A 22079-nucleotide genomic window follows, 5' to 3' on the forward strand; every position below is an offset into this window, starting at 1 on the left:
AACTTGCTGCTATGCTGTGAAATCTTTAGTGTTCCAGAACTTGCTGCTATGCTGTGAAATCCTCAGTGTTCCAGAACTTGCTACTATGCTGTGAAATCTTTAGTGTTCCAGAACTTGCTGCTATGGTGTGAAATCCTTAGTGTTCCAGAACTTGCTGCTATGCTGTGAAATCCTCAGTGTTCCAGAACTTGCTGCTATGCTGTGAAAGCCTCAGTGTTCCAGAACTTGCTGCTATGCTGTGAAATCCTCAGTGTTCCAGAACTTGCTGCTATGTTGTGAAAGCCTCAGTGTTCCAGAACTTGCTGCTATGCTGTGAAATCCTCAGTGTTCCAGAACTTGCTGCTATGCTGTGAAATCCTCAGTGTTCCAGAACTTGCTGCTATGCTGTGAAATCCTCAGTGTTCCAGAACTTGCTGCTATGCTGTGAAATCTTTAGTGTTCCAGAACTTGCTGCTATGCTGTGAAATCCTCAGTGTTCCAGAACTTGCTGCTATGTTGTGAAAGCCTCAGTGTTCCAGAACTTGCTGCAATGCTGTGAAATCCTCAGTGTTCCAGAACTTGCTGCTATGCTGTGAAATCCTCAGTGTTCCAGGACTTGCTGCTATGCTGTGAAATCCTCAGTGTTCCAGAACTTGCTGCTATGCTGTGAAATCTTTAGTGTTCCAGAACTTGCTGCTATGCTGTGAAATCCTTAGTGTTCCAGAACTTTCTGCTATGCTGTGAAATCCTCAGGGTTCCAGAACTTGCTTCTATGCTGTGAAATCCTCAGTGTTCCAGAACTTGCTGCTATGCTGTGAAATCTTTAGTGTTCCAGAACTTGCTGCTATGCTGTGAAATCTTTAGTGTTCCAGAACTTGCTGCTATGCTGTGAAATCCTCAGTGTTCCAGAACTTGCTGCTATGCTGTGAAATCTTTAGTGTTCCAGAACTTGCTGCTATGGTGTGAAATCCTCAGTGTTCCAGAACTTGCTGCTATGCTGTGAAATCTTTAGTGTTCCAGAACTTGCTGCTATGGTGTGAAATCCTCAGTGTTCCAGAACTTGCTGCTATGCTGTGAAATCCTCAGTGTTCCAGAACTTGCTGCTATGCTGTGAAATCCTCAGTGTTCCAGAACTTGCTGCTATGCTGTGAAATCTTTAGTGTTCCAGAACTTGCTGCTATGCTGTGAAATCCTTAGTGTTCCAGAACTTGCTGCTATGCTGTGAAATCCTCAGTGTTCCAGAACTTGCTTCTATGCTGTGAAATCCTCAGTGTCCCAGAACTTGCTGCTATGCTGTGAAATCTTTAGTGTTCCAGAACTTGCTGCTATGGTGTGAAATCCTCAGTGTTCCAGAACTTGCTGCTATGCTGTGAAATCCTCAGTGTTCCAGAACTTGCTGCTATGCTGTGAAATCCTCAGTGTTCCAGAACTTGCTGCTATGCTGTGAAATCCTCAGTGTTCCAGAACTTGCTGCTATGCTGTGAAATCCTCAGTGTTCCAGAACTTGCTGCTATGCTGTGAAATCTTTAGTGTTCCAGAACTTGCTGCTATGCTGTGAAATCCTTAGTGTTCCAGAACTTGCTGCTATGCTGTGAAATCCTCAGTGTTCCAGAACTTGCTGCTATGCTGTGAAATCTTTAGTGTTCCAGAACTTGCTGCTATGCTGTGAAATCTTTAGTGTTCCAGAACTTGCTGCTATGCTGTGAAATCCTCAGTGTTCCAGAACTTGCTGCTATGCTGTGAAATCTTTAGTGTTTCAGAACTTGCTGCTATGGTGTGAAATCCATAGTGTTCCAGAACTTGCTGCTATGCTGTGAAATCCTCAGTGTTCCAGAACTTGCTGCTATGCTGTGAAAGCCTCAGTGTTCCAGAACTTGCTGCTATGCTGTGAAATCCTCAGTGTTCCAGAACTTGCTGCTATGCTGTGAAATCCTCAGTGTTCCAGAACTTGCTGCTATGCTGTGAAATCTTTAGTGTTCCAGAACTTGCTGCTATGCTGTGAAATCCTTAGTGTTCCAGAACTTGCTGCTATGCTGTGAAATCCTCAGTGTTCCAGAACTTGCTGCTATGGTGTGAAATCCTCAGTGTTCCAGAACTTGCTGCTATGCTGTGAAATCCTTAGTGTTCCAGAACTTGCTGCTATGGTGTGAAATCCTCAGTGTTCCAGAACTTGCTGCTATGCTGTGAAATCCTCAGTGTTCCAGAACTTGCTGCTATGGTGTGAAATCCTCAGTGTTCCAGAACTTGCTGCTATGCTGTGAAATCCTCAGTGTTCCAGAACTTTCTGCTATGCTGTGAAATCTTTAGTGTTCCAGAACTTGCTGCTATGCTGTGAAATCCTTAGTGTTCCAGAACTTGCTGCTATGCTGTGAAATCCTCAGTGTTCCAGAACTTGCTGCTATAGTGTGAAATCCTCAGTGTTCCAGAACTTGCTGCTATGCTGTGAAATCCTTAGTGTTCCAGAACTTGCTGCTATGGTGTGAAATCCTCAGTGTTCCAGAACTTGCTGCTATGCTGTGAAATCCTCAGTGTTCCAGAACTTGCTGCTATGGTGTGAAATCCTCAGTGTTCCAGAACTTGCTGCTATGCTGTGAAATCCTTAGTGTTCCAGAACTTGCTGCTATGGTGTGAAATCCTCAGTGTTCCAGAACTTGCTGCTATGCTGTGAAATCCTCAGTGTTCCAGAACTTGCTGCTATGCTGTGAAAGCCTCAGTGTTCCAGAACTTGCTGCTATGCTGTGAAATCCTTAGTGTTCCAGAACTTGCTGCTATGGTGTGAAATCCTCTGTGTTCCAGAACTTGCTGCTATGCTGTGAAAGCCTCAGTGTTCCAGAACTTGCTGCTATGCTGTGAAATCCTCAGTGTTCCAGAACTTGCTGCTATGCTGTGAAAGCCTCAGTGTTCCAGAACTTGCTGCTATGGTGTGAAATCCTCAGTGTACCAGAACTTGCTGCTATGCTGTGAAAGCCTCAGTGTTCCAGAACTTGCTGCTATGCTGTGAAAGCCTCAGTGTTCCAGAACTTGCTGCTATGGTGTGAGATCCTTAGTGTTCCAGAACTTGCTGCTGTGCTGTGAAATCCTCAGTGTTCCAGAACTTGCTGCTATGCTGTGAAATCCTTAGTGTTCCAGAACTTGCTGCTATGGTGTGAAATCCTCAGTGTTCCAGAACTTGCTGCTATGCTGTGAAATCCTTAGTGTTCCAAAACTTGCTGCTATGCTGTGAAAGCCTCAGTGTTCCAGAACTTGCTGCTATGCTGTGAAATCCTTAGTGTTCCAGAACTTGCTGCTATGCTGTGAAAGCCTCAGTGTTCCAGAACTTGCTGCTATGCTGTGAAATCCTCAGTGTTCCAGAACTTGCTGCTATGCTGTGAAATCCTCAGTGTTCCAGAACTTGCTGCTATGCTGTGAAATCTTTAGTGTTCCAGAACTTGCTGCTATGCTGTGAAAGCCTCAGTGTTCCAGAACTTGCTGCTATGGTGTGAAATCCTTAGTGTTCCAGAACTTGCTGCTATGCTGTGAATTCCTCAGTGTTCCAGAAATTGCTGCTATGCTGTGAAATCCTCAGTGTTCCAGAACTTGCTGCTATGGTGTGGAATCCTCAGTGTTCCAGAACTTGCTGCTATGCTGTGAAATCCTCAGTGTTCCAGAACTTGCTGCTATGGTGTGAAATCCTCAGTGTTCCAGAACTTGCTGCTATGCTGTGAAATCCTTAGTGTTCCAGAACTTGCTGCTATGGTGTGAAATCCTCAGTGTTCCAGAACTTGCTGCTATGCTGTGAAATCCTCAGTGTTCCAGAACTTGCTGCTATGCTGTGAAATCCTCAGTGTTCCAGAACTTGCTGCTATGCTGTGAAATCCTCAGTGTTCCAGAACTTGCTGCTATGCTGTGAAATCCTCAGTGTTCCAGAACTTGCTGCTATGCTGTGAAATCCTCAGTGTTCCAGAACTTGCTGCTATGCTGTGAAATCCTCAGTGTTCCAGAACTTGCTGCTATGCTGTGAAATCCTCAGTGTTCCAGAACTTGCTTCTATGCTGTGAAATCCTCAGTGTTCCAGAACTTGCTGCTATGCTGTGAAATCTTTAGTGTTCCAGAACTTGCTGCTATGCTGTGAAATCCTCAGTGTTCCAGAACTTGCTAATATGCTGTGAAATCTTTAGTGTTCCAGAACTTGCTGCTATGGTGTGAAATCCTTAGTGTTCCAGAACTTGCTGCTATGCTGTGAAATCCTCAGTGTTCCAGAACTTGCTGCTATGCTGTGAAAGCCTCAGTGTTCCAGAACTTGCTGCTATGCTGTGAAATCCTCAGTGTTCCAGAACTTGCTGCTATGTTGTGAAAGCCTCAGTGTTCCAGAACTTGCTGCTATGCTGTGAAATCCTCAGTGTTCCAGAACTTGCTGCTATGCTGTGAAATCCTCAGTGTTCCAGAACTTGCTGCTATGCTGTGAAATCCTCAGTGTTCCAGAACTTGCTGCTATGCTGTGAAATCTTTAGTGTTCCAGAACTTGCTGCTATGCTGTGAAATCTTTAGTGTTCCAGAACTTGCTGCTATGCTGTGAAATCCTTAGTGTTCCAGAACTTTCTGCTATGCTGTGAAATCCTCAGGGTTCCAGAACTTGCTTCTATGCTGTGAAATCCTCAGTGTTCCAGAACTTGCTGCTATGCTGTGAAATCTTTAGTGTTCCAGAACTTGCTGCTATGCTGTGAAATCTTTAGTGTTCCAGAACTTGCTGCTATGCTGTGAAATCCTCAGTGTTCCAGAACTTGCTGCTATGCTGTGAAATCTTTAGTGTTCCAGAACTTGCTGCTATGGTGTGAAATCCTCAGTGTTCCAGAACTTGCTGCTATGCTGTGAAATCTTTAGTGTTCCAGAACTTGCTGCTATGGTGTGAAATCCTCAGTGTTCCAGAACTTGCTGCTATGCTGTGAAATCCTCAGTGTTCCAGAACTTGCTGCTATGCTGTGAAATCCTCAGTGTTCCAGAACTTGCTGCTATGCTGTGAAATCTTTAGTGTTCCAGAACTTGCTGCTATGCTGTGAAATCCTTAGTGTTCCAGAACTTGCTGCTATGCTGTGAAATCCTCAGTGTTCCAGAACTTGCTTCTATGCTGTGAAATCCTCAGTGTCCCAGAACTTGCTGCTATGCTGTGAAATCTTTAGTGTTCCAGAACTTGCTGCTATGGTGTGAAATCCTCAGTGTTCCAGAACTTGCTGCTATGCTGTGAAATCCTCAGTGTTCCAGAACTTGCTGCTATGCTGTGAAATCCTCAGTGTTCCAGAACTTGCTGCTATGCTGTGAAATCCTCAGTGTTCCAGAACTTGCTGCTATGCTGTGAAATCCTCAGTGTTCCAGAACTTGCTGCTATGCTGTGAAATCTTTAGTGTTCCAGAACTTGCTGCTATGCTGTGAAATCCTTAGTGTTCCAGAACTTGCTGCTATGCTGTGAAATCCTCAGTGTTCCAGAACTTGCTGCTATGCTGTGAAATCTTTAGTGTTCCAGAACTTGCTGCTATGCTGTGAAATCTTTAGTGTTCCAGAACTTGCTGCTATGCTGTGAAATCCTCAGTGTTCCAGAACTTGCTGCTATGCTGTGAAATCTTTAGTGTTTCAGAACTTGCTGCTATGGTGTGAAATCCTTAGTGTTCCAGAACTTGCTGCTATGCTGTGAAATCCTCAGTGTTCCAGAACTTGCTGCTATGCTGTGAAAGCCTCAGTGTTCCAGAACTTGCTGCTATGCTGTGAAATCCTCAGTGTTCCAGAACTTGCTGCTATGCTGTGAAATCCTCAGTGTTCCAGAACCTGCTGCTATGCTGTGAAATCTTTAGTGTTCCAGAACTTGCTGCTATGCTGTGAAATCCTTAGTGTTCCAGAACTTGCTGCTATGCTGTGAAATCCTCAGTGTTCCAGAACTTGCTGCTATGGTGTGAAATCCTCAGTGTTCCAGAACTTGCTGCTATGCTGTGAAATCCTTAGTGTTCCAGAACTTGCTGCTATGGTGTGAAATCCTCAGTGTTCCAGAACTTGCTGCTATGCTGTGAAATCCTCAGTGTTCCAGAACTTGCTGCTATGGTGTGAAATCCTCAGTGTTCCAGAACTTGCTGCTATGCTGTGAAATCCTCAGTGTTCCAGAACTTGCTGCTATGCTGTGAAATCTTTAGTGTTCCAGAACTTGCTGCTATGCTGTGAAATCCTTAGTGTTCCAGAACTTGCTGCTATGCTGTGAAATCCTCAGTGTTCCAGAACTTGCTGCTATGGTGTGAAATCCTCAGTGTTCCAGAACTTGCTGCTATGCTGTGAAATCCTTAGTGTTCCAGAACTTGCTGCTATGGTGTGAAATCCTCAGTGTTCCAGAACTTGCTGCTATGCTGTGAAATCCTCAGTGTTCCAGAACTTGCTGCTATGGTGTGAAATCCTCAGTGTTCCAGAACTTGCTGCTATGCTGTGAAATCCTTAGTGTTCCAGAACTTGCTGCTATGGTGTGAAATCCTCAGTGTTCCAGAACTTGCTGCTATGCTGTGAAATCCTCAGTGTTCCAGAACTTGCTGCTATGCTGTGAAAGCCTCAGTGTTCCAGAACTTGCTGCTATGCTGTGAAATCCTTAGTGTTCCAGAACTTGCTGCTATGGTGTGAAATCCTCTGTGTTCCAGAACTTGCTGCTATGCTGTGAAAGCCTCAGTGTTCCAGAACTTGCTGCTATGCTGTGAAATCCTCAGTGTTCCAGAACTTGCTGCTATGCTGTGAAAGCCTCAGTGTTCCAGAACTTGCTGCTATGCTGTGAAATCCTTAGTGTTCCAGAACTTGCTGCTATGGTGTGAAATCCTCAGTGTTCCAGAACTTGCTGCTATGCTGTGAAATCCTCAGTGTTCCAGAACTTGCTGCTATGCTGTGAAAGCCTCAGTGTTCCAGAACTTGCTGCTATGCTGTGAAATCCTTAGTGTTCCAGAACTTGCTGCTATGGTGTGAAATCCTCTGTGTTCCAGAACTTGCTGCTATGCTGTGAAAGCCTCAGTGTTCCAGAACTTGCTGCTATGCTGTGAAATCCTCAGTGTTCCAGAACTTGCTGCTATGCTGTGAAAGCCTCAGTGTTCCAGAACTTGCTGCTATGGTGTGAAATCCTCAGTGTACCAGAACTTGCTGCTATGCTGTGAAAGCCTCAGTGTTCCAGAACTTGCTGCTATGCTGTGAAAGCCTCAGTGTTCCAGAACTTGCTGCTATGGTGTGAGATCCTTAGTGTTCCAGAACTTGCTGCTGTGCTGTGAAATCCTCAGTGTTCCAGAACTTGCTGCTATGCTGTGAAATCCTTAGTGTTCCAGAACTTGCTGCTATGGTGTGAAATCCTCAGTGTTCCAGAACTTGCTGCTATGCTGTGAAATCCTTAGTGTTCCAAAACTTGCTGCTATGCTGTGAAAGCCTCAGTGTTCCAGAACTTGCTGCTATGCTGTGAAATCCTTAGTGTTCCAGAACTTGCTGCTATGCTGTGAAAGCCTCAGTGTTCCAGAACTTGCTGCTATGCTGTGAAATCCTCAGTGTTCCAGAACTTGCTGCTATGCTGTGAAATCCTCAGTGTTCCAGAACTTGCTGCTATGCTGTGAAATCTTTAGTGTTCCAGAACTTGCTGCTATGCTGTGAAAGCCTCAGTGTTCCAGAACTTGCTGCTATGGTGTGAAATCCTTAGTGTTCCAGAACTTGCTGCTATGCTGTGAATTCCTCAGTGTTCCAGAAATTGCTGCTATGCTGTGAAATCCTCAGTGTTCCAGAACTTGCTGCTATGGTGTGGAATCCTCAGTGTTCCAGAACTTGCTGCTATGCTGTGAAATCCTCAGTGTTCCAGAACTTGCTGCTATGGTGTGAAATCCTCAGTGTTCCAGAACTTGCTGCTATGCTGTGAAATCCTTAGTGTTCCAGAACTTGCTGCTATGGTGTGAAATCCTCAGTGTTCCAGAACTTGCTGCTATGCTGTGAAAGCCTCAGTGTTCCAGAACTTGCTGCTATGCTGTGAAATCCTCAGTGTTCCAGAACTTGCTGCTATGCTGTGAAAGCCTCAGTGTTCCAGAACTTGCTGCTATGCTGTGAAAGCCTCAGTGTTCCAGAACTTGCTGCTATGCTGTGAAAGCCTCAGTGTTCCAGAACTTGCTGCTATGCTGTGAAAGCCTCAGTGTTCCAGAACTTGCTGCTATGCTGTGAAATCCTCAGTGTTCCAGAACTTGCTGCTATGCTGTGAAATCCTCAGTGTTCCAGAACTTGCTGCTATGCTGTGAAATCCTCAGTGTTCCAGAATTTGCTGCTATGCTGTGAAATCCTCAGTGTTCCAGAACTTGCTGCTATGGTGTGAAATCCTCAGTGTTCCAGAACTTGCTGCTATGCTGTGAAAGCCTCAGTGTTCCAGAACTTGCTGCTATGCTGTGAAATCATCAGTGTTCCAGAACTTGCTGCTATGCTGTGAAAGCCTCAGTGTTCCAGAACTTGCTGCCATGCTGTGAAATCCTCAGTGTTCCGGAACTTGCTGCTATGCTGTGAAATCCTCAGTGTTCCAGAACTTGCTGCTATGCTGTGAAATCCTCAGTGTTCCAGAACTTGCTGCTATGGTGTGAAATCCTCAGTGTTCCAGAACTTGCTGCTATGCTGTGAAATCCTCAGTGTTCCCGAACTTGCTGCTATGCTGTGAAATCCTCAGTGTTCCAGAACTTGCTGCTATGCTGTGAAATCCTCAGTGTTCCAGAACTTGCTGCTATGCTGTGAAATCCTCAGTGTTGCAGAACTTGCTGCTATGCTGTGAAATCCTCAGTGACCCAGAACTTGCTGCTATGCTGTGAAAGCCTCAGTGTTCCAGAACTTGCTGCTATTCTGTGAAACCCTCAGTGTTCCAGAGCAACCTGCTTTCCTGTTCAAACCTTTTCCTGTTCTTTAATTTGTGTGTATTCTGGTTTTCTCGCCTTATGGATTCCTACATGTCGTCAGTACACATTCCTGACCAAACTTTCACAAAAATGCACATATTCGTAGGTGATAGGTCAATTTTGTTGAGTGTTTCACAGACACTTTGATTTGGACCCATTATATGTTTTACTATTGATCACTTGGCATCTAATTCAAGAATTTAAAAAAGTGGGAAAACAGAAGTATCCTTGCAGACTAGTACTGAGGGATAACTGATAAAATAAAAAAGTACATATTTTTAAGTATGCATCTTACAAGCAAATACTACACTGAGGATATAAGTTATTACAAGTTATATGGCATCCCTTTTTACTTCATATTTTAAAGTAAAAAATATAATTTTTATAGCAAACACTAGGTGTGACCGCCATGCTTTGGTGATTGGATACAAGATATCGGAGTTGCTGCATGGTGGGGCCAATTACATAAATAAAGGGAATTTTTTGAGTCCAAATTCTTTTCTCGCAGCATTTACCATCTGATTTTGGTGAATTTGCCTGCCATTTCAGTTATCTCAGATGAAAAATCATTCATGTTGTCCTAATATGATGATGGCAAAAATCCATGTTTTTTTAAAGCAAATTAAAAATGACTAATTTCCTGATGATAGGCATTTATCAGTAGTGCTTGTAGGAAGCATGTTAGACTAGCATGTTAGACTTCCCAAGTCCCCCTATGACCAGCCATGCTCCTCCAAGGTCATTAATCCTACAGTACCACAGGATTTTAAGCATTCTCTGCCAATTGCTAACAAGATATCTTCTTCCAAAATGCCGTCTAGATGTCCTCCAGGTGAGTTAATAAACTCCCTAGTGATAACCTGCAATTTTGCCTATAGAAAACTTTAATGTATACTTACTAAGCATCCTGGGAGTTTTAGAAAAGGCAGTCGCCCTGGATTTTGTTTAGTTCCTACTCTGAAAGTGGTTAAGATATGAGGTCCAGAGAAGGCCCTGGCCAAGTATCAATGTTTGTTTGATGCAGAGGCTATTTACACTTCCATTTTTTTTCTGTATGGAATCAGATGTGTTCAAGAGACTTCCAACCTGCCCCCGACACTTATTTCACTATCCTAGGCTTGGAGTTAGTTGAACAAGGGACATTGAATTTTCTTGGACAGCTTGTCTGAATCCCAATCATGTGACACCTTTTTGGGAACTTCTTCGTTCTGAGTTTTAAATATGCTTGGAAACTGACTTTTTAAACTATTTGAAGATTCATTTATGTCAGCCTAGGGTTCATATTGCATTGCTTAGAGAATATTTTCTTCTAAGTTATTTGCAGAGTTTTCTTTATAGCAATGTCTTCAATATGTCCTGCTTTTTTCCTTTTCTTTTTTTAAGCCTGTTGCTATTAGAGGTCTATAAACCCTGATGACCTTTCTCTGCAAGCACAAGTTTCCAAAGTATATCTTTGTAATATTAAAAGGTGTAGTTTTAAGAGATTGTTCCTTTTAATGCTCTGTTATACTTCACAACTCTCCATAAAATATAAACTACACAAAATGTCAAATACCCAGGATATTGGTAAAGATTAAGAATTTACAAGCATTGCTCAGATGTAGATACCCAAAATGCCAACAGAAACCATACATTTTGGACAAATATTGCTGTAGTATCAAATACAGTGAATATGTTTGCTTAAAGGGACAATATAGTCACCTGAACAACTTTAGCTTAATGAAGCAGTTTTGGTGTATAGAACATGCCCCTGCAGCCTCACTGCTCAATCCTCTGACATTTAGGAGTTAAATCCCTTTGTTTATTAACCCTAGTCACACCTCCCTGCATGTGACTTGCACAGCCTTCCATAAACACTTCCTGTAAAGAGAGCCCATTTTAGGCTTTCTTTATTGCAAGTTCTGTTTAATTAAGATTTTCTTATCCCCTGCTATGTTAATGGTTTGCTAGACCCTGCAAGAGCCTCCTGTATGTGATTAAAGTTCAATTTAGAGATTGAGATACAATTATTTAAAGGACCACTCTAGTGCCAGGAAAGCATACTCGTTTTCCTGGCACTAGAGTGCCCTGAGGGTGCCCCCACCCTCAGGGACCACCTCCCGCCCGGCTCTGGAAAGGGGTAAAAACGTACCTTTTTCCAGCGCTGGGCGGAGAGATCTCCTCCTGCTCTCCTCCTCCGATCCTCCTCTTCTCCTCCCCGTCGGCTGAATGCGCACGCGCGGCAAGAGCTGCGCGCGCATTCAGCCGGTCACATAGGAAAGCATTCACAATGCTTTCCTATGGACGCTGGCGTGCTCTCACTGTGAAAATCACAGTGAGAAGCACGCAAGCGCCTCTAGCGGCTGTCAATGAGACAGCCACTAGAGGACATAGGGGGAAGGCTTAACCCATTCATAAACATAGCAGTTTCTCTGAAACTGCTATGTTTCTGAAAAAATGGGTTAACCCTAGAAGGACCTGGCACCCAGACCACTTCATTAAGCTGAAGTGGTCTGGGTGCCTAGAGTGGTCCTTTAAGGTAAATTACATCTGTTTGAAAGTGAAACAAAAACAAAGTGATTTAACTCCTAAATGACAGTGAATTGAGCAGTGAAATTGCAGGGGAATGATCTATACACTAAAACTGCTTTATTTAGCTAAAGTAATTTAGGTGACTATAGTGTTCCTTTAAACTAAGCATTTGTATTTAAAAGGCATTTCAATAACAACTACAGCTTCTATATATGACCTAATGTGCCAGAGACACAGCTAGAGCTGGCTGAGATATTGTTTTCTGTCAAGAACTAGCACTGGAGCAGAAGAAAAGTTAGATATTATTTTAGTAATATGTTTGTGTTGAAATGCATTGTTTATGGTAAGAGTAACAAAGTATTGCAATTTGCAGCCAGTTCTTACTCCCAAATTGTCTAGTATGAAGGAAATACATTAAAGAAGCAGAGATTATAACATAAAATGTTTTGCAGTCTGTTTGATGCATTTTAAGTATTAGGAAAGAACCCTCTCTCTCTTGCTGGAAACCCTAAGCTAGTTGTTTTAAGTGTACAGTGACATCTGGAACAGGTGTGAGTGAAGAGCTTGCTAGAAGGGTAATCAGATGGAATCCATAATTTAACAGGAAATGAGATTCTTGTGTGCAAACATAGTTGTAGATAATTCCTTGCAATTGGATTGTGAGTACAGTAACAACAAAGATGTGATTCTAGTGTTTGGTTTGTTCTCTCTGTCTGTCTGAGGATGAAAAGAGGTTGATAGGTCTACAGATATTTTGAGAGATTGACAGAAGGCCTTCCAGAAGTAGGAAGTGAACTGAGTTCCGCTATCTGAAATGGATTTGGGCATTCCATGTAGTCTAAAGATGTTGTAGAGAAAAAGGATAGCAGTTCATTTGGCTGTAGTCCTTTGACAGGAACAAAGTGTGCCCTTTTAGCCAGACGATCTACAACAGTCATGACTGCATCGTATCCTTGATAAGTAGGCAGGTCTACGATGAAGTCAACCGTAAGATGACTGCAAAGCCTGGATGGGATAGGTGTCAGGAGGGGGTTATGGCCCAACACATAGAATCAAGTCAACTAGAAAAATGTATTACCGGTCCTTAGAAAGATCGGACTTAACTGTCAGGATCGGGACAGGGATCCAACACGCAAAGTACAAACAGGACAGGGTACGTATACCGGACCTTAGAATGGTCGGACTAACGTACGGAGAGTAAAGAGAATGGTCAGAAACAAGCCGAGGTCGAGGGAACGAGAGGACAGGTGAGCGAGGAACAAGCCGGGTCAAGGATACCAGAGGAAAACAGAGTAAGTCAAACTAGCCGGGTCGGAACCAAAGGAATAACTGAAATCGCCAGAGCACTGTGTGACTAGACAGGCTAGAACCACGACAGGGCAATGAGTGAATGGGAGAAACAGGTTTAAATACCCTGGTTACAGTGAGTATGCCCGCCTCCGACGAGTCCTGAGTGGCTTCCAGTCACTTGAGTGACAGATCGGTCCGGACTGATGTCATGACGTCGGGCAGCGTGCGTGACGTCATAAAATGAGACGGGTCCCTCGCGGCCGGCGTGAGAGTGTCTAGGGGAGCCGCGAGGGATGGAGGAAGCCGACCTGCTGGAGGAGTAAACTACTAAGTCTCTACCTCTTTCGGAGGTAGAGGCTTCAGGTACCCTGACAGTACCCCCCCTCTCAGATACGCCCACCGGGCGGAAGGAACCGGGACGAGACGGAAAGCGTGAGTGAAACGCCCTGCGAAGGCGAGGAGCATGAACATCCTCTTGTGGTACCCAACTTCTCTCCTCAGGACCATATCCCTTCCAGTCGACCAAATATTGTACTCTCCCCTGAGAGATACGAGAATCAATGATGGAGTTAACCTCATACTCCTCCTGACCCTCCACCTGAACAGAGCGAGGAGGGGCGATCGTGGAGGAGAATCTGTTACAGACTAGGGGTTTCAACAATGAGACGTGAAAGGAGTTAGGGATGCGTAAGGCAGCTGGGAGAGCTAGACGATATGCCACTGGGTTAATTCGAGTCAAGATCCTGTAAGGACCAATATATCGAGGAGCGAATTTCATGGAAGGAACTTTAAGCCGAATATTCCTAGTGCTTAACCATACTCTATCGCCTGGAATGAAAATCGGAGCCGCCCTTCTACGTTTATCGGCGTGTTTCTTAACCAGCATAGAATTGTGTAGAAGAATTTGTCGAGTCTGATCCCACAACTTCCTCAAATTGGCAACATGTACATCAACCGCCGGTATACCTTGGGAAGGAGAAACCGAGGGAAGAATAGATGGATGAAAGCCATAGTTCATGAAGAAGGGGCTTGAATGAGTAGAGTCACAAACGAGATTGTTGTGCGCAAACTCCGCCCAAGGAATCAAACCGACCCAATCGTCCTGGTGTTCGGAAACAAAACAACGTAGATATTGCTCAATCTTTTGGTTAGTACGTTCAGCAGCTCCGTTAGACTGGGGATGATAGGCAGAAGAGAAATTTAATTTAATACCTAGTTGAGAACAAAAGGATCTCCAAAAACGGGAAACAAATTGGGACCCTCTGTCAGATACGATTTGGGAAGGTATCCCATGTAAGCGAAAAATCTCCCTCGCGAATATCTCTGCCAACTCTGGGGAGGATGGAAGTTTAGGCAAGGGAATGAAGTGGGCCATCTTGGTGAATCTGTCAACCACGGTGAGGATAACAGTCTGTCTTTTAGAGATAGGTAGATCGACAATAAAGTCCATGGCCAAACAAGACCATGGTTTCTCTGGTACCTCTAAGGGATGCAGGAATCCACTTGGGAGCGTATGAGGTTGTTTGGTCTTAGTACACACTTCACACGCAGCGATGAAATCTTTAGTATCTTTACGTAAAGCAGGCCACCAGAAGTCTTTAGAAATCAAAGCATACGTCTTGCGGATACCAGGATGTCCCGCCATCTTGCTGTTATGGAAACATTGCAACAGCTCCAGTTGAAGAGTAGGAGGAACGAAATGTCGACCCTCAGGAGTCTGTTTAGGTGCTAGATGTTGCAGCTTAATGATCTCGGCCAGTAACGGGGAATGAATCCTGAGATTCGTATTAGCAACAATCTTGCATTTAGGAACTATAGAAGAAAGAATCGGTTCAGATACAGTGAAAGGTTCATATTGTCAAGAGAAAGCATCGGCCTTAGAGTTCTTAGAGCCAGGTCTGTAAGTAAGCACATAATTGAAATGAGTCAGGAATAAGGACCAACGAGCTTGCCTAGAGGACAAACGCTTAGCCTCCCCAATATAGGACAAGTTCTTGTGGTCCGTCAAAATAGTAACCGGATGTAAGGTGCCCTCCAATAGATGTCTCCACTCTTTCAAGGCTTTAATGACTGCTAACAATTCCCTGTCTCCGATGTCATACCTGCTTTCAGGCCCAGAAAGTTTCTTGGAAAAAAAACCACAAGGATGTAACGGTTTATCCACCCCCAGCCTTTGTGAGAGAACGGCACCTACTCCTGTCTCAGAGGCATCGACCTCAAGTAGGAACGGCAAGGACGTATCAGGATGGACTAATATTGGAGCAGAAGCAAAAATTCTTTGAGATTTTTGAAAGCAACGAGAGCTTCAGTAGACCAAGTCTTAGTATCAGCCCCTTGTTTGGTCATATTGGTAATAGGCGCAATAATAGAAGAGTAACCCTTAATGAAGCGCCTATAATAATTGGAGAACCCAATAAACCTCTGGATAGCCTTGAGTCCCTTAGGCAATGGCCAATCTAGAATAGACTGGAGTTTGTCGGGATCCATCTTAAAGCCTTCCCCAGAAATCACGTATCCAAGAAAATCTATCTGGGTCTGGTCAAAGCTGCATTTCTCCAATTTGCAGTATAAGCCGTGTTGTAGAAGTTTGTGTAATACCTTTCTGACTTGTCTATGGTGGGTCTCAATCTCTCTAGAGTGTATGAGAATGTCATCCAGGTATACAATAACACAATCCTGTTGAAATTCCCTAAGAACTTCGTTAATCAGATCCTGGAATACTGCCGGTGCGTTACAAAGGCCAAAAGGCATGACCGTGTACTCATAATGTCCGTAGCGGGTATTAAACGCAGTCTTCCACTCGTGACCTTGTTGAATTCTCACCAAGTTATATGCCCCTCTGAGGTCCAACTTGGTGAAAATCTTAGAACCTTTTAGCCGATCAAAGAGCTCGGTAATCAAGGGGATCGGATAGGCATTCCTAATGGTTATTTTATTCAAACCTCGGTAATCAATACATGGTCTGAGTGAGCCATCCTTCTTTTTAACAAAAAAAAATCCAGCCCCGGCGGGAGAAGAGGATCTCCTAATGAATCCCTTGTCTAAATTCTCCTGAATATACTCCTCTAAAACAGAATTCTCTTTAATGGATAGAGGATATACATTACCCCTGGGGGGCATGGTGCCGGGCAAAAGATTAATTTTACAATCAAAGGTCCTGTGTGGGGGTAGTGTATCAGCGTTCTTCTTATCGAACACTGCTTTTAAGTCTATGTACAGAGGAGGTATCTGTCTCCCTGTAGACTGGGTAGAACTATCTGGTGTGTTAATCATAGCCAATGGAGACACCCTGCGTAAACACCTCTCCTGACAACCCTGGCCCCATGAGATTATCTCCCCAATCGATAATTCCCAATCGATAATAGGGTTATGTCTCTTTAACCATGGGTAGCCCAGGACTATGGGAACAGAAGGAGATGAAATGAGCATAAGTGATAAGTTCTCCTCGTGTAAGATACCAATAGTTAAGTTAATGGGTATAGTCTCACGAGAGATAACAGGCTCAAGTAAAGGTCTACCATCTATGGCCTCAACGGCCAAGGGTGTATCCCTTAACTGGGATGGGACAGTGTGTTTAGTAGCAAAGACTTGGTCGATAAAATTCTCAGCAGCTCCGGAATCTATCAAGGCCATGGTCTTTAGCATTCCCTTCTCCCACGTTAAAGAAATTGGTAGCAGAAGCCTGTGATCTTTAAAATTATGCGTAGAGGACAAAATAGAAACACCCAAGGCCTGTCCTCTAGAGAAACTTAGGTGCGGGCGTTTCCCGAGCGAGTAGGACAATTCAGACGCAAATGACCTCTGGCTCCACAATACATACATAAACCTTCCCTTCTCCTGTACTGCCTCTCCTCTTCAGAGAGGCGAGTATTGCCTATCTGCATAGGTTCAGGATACAGTGAGGTATTGGAATCAGGACTTTGAAATGTAGGGGCTAATTTAAAGGCAGGTCTGAAGTTCCTCTCTCTAGTGTTCTGTCTCTCTCTTAAACGCTCATCAATACGAGACATGAACGAAATTAAGTCCTCTAAATTCTCAGGAAGCTCCCTAGTAGCAACCTCATCAAGGATAATATCTGATAGCCCGTTCAAAAATACATCTATATAAGCCTGCTCATTCCACTTGACTTCTGCCGCCAGAGACCTGAACTCTAGTGCATAATCCACAAGTGTTCGGTTCTCCTGTCTCAGGCGCAACAGTAATCTGGCTGCATTAACCTTTCTACCAGGAGGGTCAAAAGTTCTTCTAAATGCAGCTACAAAGGCATTATAATTATATACCAATGGGTTATCATTCTCCCATAGTGGGTTGGCCCATCTCAGAGCTTTCTCAATGAGTAGGGTGATAATAAATCCAACTTTCGCCCTATCTGTGGGATAGGAGCGAGGTTGTAGTTCGAAGTGGATACTAATCTGGTTCAAAAAAACACGACACTTCTCCGGTGAACCACCATAACGTACAGGTGGGGTAATACGGGAAGAGGCACCTACAGTGGCTACCTCTAGACCAGAACTTACAGGAGAGATGGAAGTAGTACGGATCTCCTCAGGTGGGTTATTGGCACGAGATAATAGCGCCTGTAGTGCTAGTGTCATCTGGTCCATTCTGTGTTCCATGGCGTCAAACCTGGAATCAGAGGGACCAACCTGACTGTTTGTACCTGCAGGATCCATTGGCCCTGTCGTAATGTCAGGATCGGGACAGGGATCCAACACGCAAAGTACAAACAGGACAGGGTACGTATACCGGACCTTAGAATGGCCGGACTAACGTACGGAGAGTAAAGAGAATGGTCAGAAACAAGCCGAGGTCGAGGGAACGAGAGGACAGGTGAGCGAGGAACAAGCCGGGTCAAGGATACCAGAGGAAAACAGAGTAAGTCAAACTAGCCGGGTCGGAACCAAAGGAATAACTGAAATCGCCAGAGCACTGTGTGACTAGACAGGCTAGAACCACGACAGGGCAATGAGTGAATGGGAGAAACAGGTTTAAATACCCTGGTTACAGTGAGTATGCCCGCCTCCGACGAGTCCTGAGTGGCTTCCAGTCACTTGAGTGACAGATCGGTCCGGACTGACGTCATGACGTCGGGCAGCGTGCGTGACGTCATAAAATGAGACGGGTCCCTCGCGGCCGGCGTGAGAGTGTCTAGGGGAGCCGCGAGGGATGGAGGAAGCCGACCTGCTGGAGGAGTAAACTACTAAGTCTCTACCTCTTTCGGAGGTAGAGGCTTCAGGTACCCTGACATTAACGTAGAATTAGTCAGAAACAAGCCGATGTCAGGAACACAGACAGAAGCATAAACGAGAAGACAAAGCCAAAGGGTCAAATATCATGAATCAATATACCAAACGCTCTCTCGGGTAACCAAAAAAGTGGATACCACAACAGGGCAAAGAAGAAATAAAGAAATGGACTTATATAGCCCTTCCCATTCATTCATTGGTGGACAGGGATTACCTGACACCAGAACGTGCGTCTGTGCTCTTTGTGTGGCCACACACGCACATCTGCGTGACCTCTAAACCCTGCTGGAGGTAGGGCTATATCTTGTGCTGCTTTTACAGCGGACAGCGTCCATAGGAACGCCACGCTCGCTGGGGATGGACACACTGGCAGATCTGGCCGTGATCCGCCGCAACTTAGGTAAGTCTTGTTTATCATTTAAGTTACCGCACCAAACTGGTTTGGTCACGTGGTGTCGCGGACCGGGAGCCGTGACAATAGGCAAGTGTTGTAATAACCCAGCTATTTGATGCATTTGTTTTAGCACAAGCAATACAGGAACTGAGATGTCTTTGACATCTCGTTGAAGAGAAAGCAACCAGAATTGTCTTATGCTCTGCAATATCTTTCTTTGCTTTCCTTGACTGGCCATCGGTATATCATAATAATGGTAAAGCACTTTAAGATGGATATTTTCTGGTACAAGGATCTTTCCATGGGATAAAGGATGCCTTTCAGGTGACGTGTTAAGGTTATCAGAGGAGGCAGTGTTTTGCATCTCCTGTAGGATGTGAGACAGGACAACAAAGTGATGTTTCTGTAATACGGTCACTTCTAGTTTTGTCTTATCAGCAAGAGTACATCCTCGAGAGTGCATTGTCCTTTTGATTTCTTGATCCTGGTTGGTAGGTGACATGAAAGGAGAAATGAGTGAAGAACAGGGTCCATCCTGCTTGTTGGAGATTGAGACGTTTGACCATTTGGATATATTCGAGATTCTTATGTTTGGTATACACAGTTATGGGTATTTAGCCCCTTCCAGTAGATGCCACTATTTTTCGAATGCTTTCTTGATAGCCAATAACTCCTTTTCTCCTACCTTCCTACCTCATAATTGGACTTTGTGTCTGTTAATTTGTGAGAATAGAAGGCTATAGGATGTAGCAATCCTGTTTTGACATCTCTCTCTGCTAGTACTACTCCTGTGGTTGAGTCAGATGCATTGACTTCTAGAAAGAAGGGCTTCTCAGGGTCTGGTAAATAAAGGATGGGTGCGTTAGTAAACAATTGTTTCAAGTTGTCAAATCCATTCTAAGCCAAGGAAGACAAACTCAATTTCACTTCCTTTTTGGTGAGGTATGTTAGGGGCTGGATTACTTTTGAGAAGTTTAGGATGAATTTCCGATAAAAGTAAGACAATCCCACAAATTGCAGTATTTGTTTTTTGTTCTGGGGTCCATCTCCACCTTGCCTGGTTTAATGGAAAATTCCAGAAATTGTACACAGTCAGTTTTAAAGACACATTTTTCTATTTATGCATACAGGCAATTCTTCTGCAAACATTTCAAAACTCCAGTCATATGGAAGTGATATGTCTGTAGATCTCGGGAGAAGACCAGGATGTCATCAAGTAAATGACTACATATTGATCAAGGAGATCATGAAATGCATAATTAAGGAAATGCTCAAAGGAGGCAGGGGCATTACAGAATCCATAGGGCATAACTAAATATTTGAAGTGACCGTACTGAGTACGAAATGCTGTTTTCCATTCGTCACCCTCCCGCACCTTGAGTTGGTCGAAGGCACCTCTTAAGTCCAATTTGGAGTATATGTTTGCAAATTGAAAATGTTTCTCAAGTTCAGGAATAAGAGGTAGCAGGTATTTGTCCTTGATGGTGATGAAGTTGAGCTTTCTGTAATCCATACAAGATCTTATGCTGCCATGATTTTTTCCCACAAAGAATATTCCAGCCCCTGCAGGAGATGTAGATGGTCAGATAAACCTTTTTTCAGGTTTTCTTGTATATACTTTTCATGGACCCAGGGTTTCAGGATAGGTCATCTCTTGCTTGGCTGGGAATTTTACAAGGGACATTTGTTGTTTCGTGTTGTTTGAATTATATGGACGAAATAGTGCTGAGTGTTTGTTTTGGTGGGACTGGGAGTTGTTTACAGCAAGAAAAACAAAGAGTTATGGGAAAAGAAACGGTGTGTACGATTAATTACCTTATTGTATGTAAGTGATCCTCTGTGCGTATAACTTCCTATGCACTGCTGCAATAAAGTCAGATCTGTTTAATCCACTACATTTAGTCTCGGCTCATGGTGTGGAGTAAGGGCTATAATCACTGCTATAATCACTTGCTATATTTCTCCTCCAAATGCTTCTCAGATTACTTTGCGATGGACATCTGAGCGCTCCTAATGGCACTGAATACTTCAACTCAGCAAGGTGATATTGGGTGGTCTGATAGCCTAGGAAGCCTAGGAGAAGCAACGGAGATACTCAGTAGGAGTACCTATGTGGGCCATTATATTACTCTTTCAGGATGTGTAGTTCTTTTTCAGATAAGGAATGTATTGTCCCTTATTGGTACATACAGGGAGTGCAGAATTATTAGGCAAATGAGTATTTTGACCACATCATCCTCTTTATGCATGTTGTCTTACTCCAAGCTGTATAGGCTCGAAAGCCTACTACCAATTAAGCATATTAGGTGATGTGCATCTCTGTAATGAGAAGGGGTGTGGTCTAATGACATCAACACCCTACATCAGGTGTGCATAATTATTAGGCAACTTCCTTTCCATTGGCAAAATGGGTCAAAAGAAGGACTTGATAGGCTCAGAAAAGTCAAAAATAGTGAGATATCTTGCAGAGGGATGCAGCACTCTTAAAATTGCAAAGCTTCTGAAGCGTGATCATCGAACAATCAAGCGTTTCATTCAAAATAGTCAACAGGGTCGCAAGAAGCGTGTGGAGAAACCAAGGCGCAAAATAACTGCCCATGAACTGAGAAAAGTCAAGCGTGCAGCTGCCAAGATGCCACTTGCCACCAGTTTGGCCATATTTCAGAGCTGCAACATCACTGGAGTGCCCAAAAGCACAAGGTGTGCAATACTCAGAGACATGGCCAAGGTAAGAAAGGCTGAAAGACGACCACCACTGAACAAGACACACAAGCTGAAACGTCAAGACTGGGCCAAGAAATATCTCAAGACTGATTTTTCTAAGGTTTTATGGACTGATGAAATGAGAGTGAGTCTTGATGGGCCAGATGGATGGGCCCGTGGCTGGATTGGTAAAGGGCAGAGAGCTCCAGTCCGACTCAGACGCCAGCAAGGTGGAGGTGGAGTACTGGTTTGGGCTGGTATCATCAAAGATGAGCTTGTGGGGCCTTTTCGGGTTGAGGATGGAGTCAAGCTAAACTCCCAGTCCTACTGCCAGTTTCTGGAAGACACCTTCTTCAAGCAGTGGTACAGGAAGAAGTCTGCATCCTTCAAGAAAAACATGATTTTCATGCAGGACAATGCTCCATCACACGCGTCCAAGTACTCCACAGCGTGGCTGGCAAGAAAAAAAGAAAATCTAATGACATGGCCTCCTTGTTCACCTGATCTGAACCCCATTGAGAACCTGTGGTCCATCATCAAATGTGAGATTTACAAGGAGGGAAAACAGTACACCTCTCTGAACAGTGTCTGGGAGGCTGTGGTTGCTGCTGCACGCAATGTTGACGGTGAACAGATCAGAACACTGACAGAATCCATGGATGGCAGGCTTTTGAGTGTCCTTGCAAAGAAAGGTGGCTATATTGGTCACTGATTTGTTTTTGTTATGTTTTTGAATGTCAGAAATGTATATTTGTGAATGTTGAGATGTTATATTGGTTTCACTGGTAAAAATAAATAATTGAAATGGGTATATATTTGTTTTTTGTTAAGTTGCCTAATAATTATGCACAGTAATAGTCACCTGCACACACAGATATCCCCCTAAAATAGCTATAACTAAAAACAAACTAAAAACTACTTCCAAAAATATTCAGCTTTGATATTAATGAGTTTTTTGGGTTCATTGAGAACATGGTTGTTGTTCAATAATAAAATTAATCCTCAAAAATACAACTTGCCTAATAATTCTGCACTCCCTGTACAGCTTGTTCTAGGCAGAGC

General features: G+C 43.9%; 1 long non-coding RNA gene across 1 annotated transcript in view; it reads right to left on the reverse strand.

Moving 5' to 3' along the window:
• LOC134611259 (uncharacterized) overlaps positions 1 to 22079 on the reverse strand; it is a 1028750-nt gene that overhangs the window by 786192 nt on the left and 220479 nt on the right. The window lies entirely within an intron of this gene.

Source organism: Pelobates fuscus, chromosome 5 (assembly GCF_036172605.1).
Source record: "Pelobates fuscus isolate aPelFus1 chromosome 5, aPelFus1.pri, whole genome shotgun sequence".
In the NCBI taxonomy this organism is placed as follows: domain Eukaryota; kingdom Metazoa; phylum Chordata; class Amphibia; order Anura; family Pelobatidae; genus Pelobates; species Pelobates fuscus.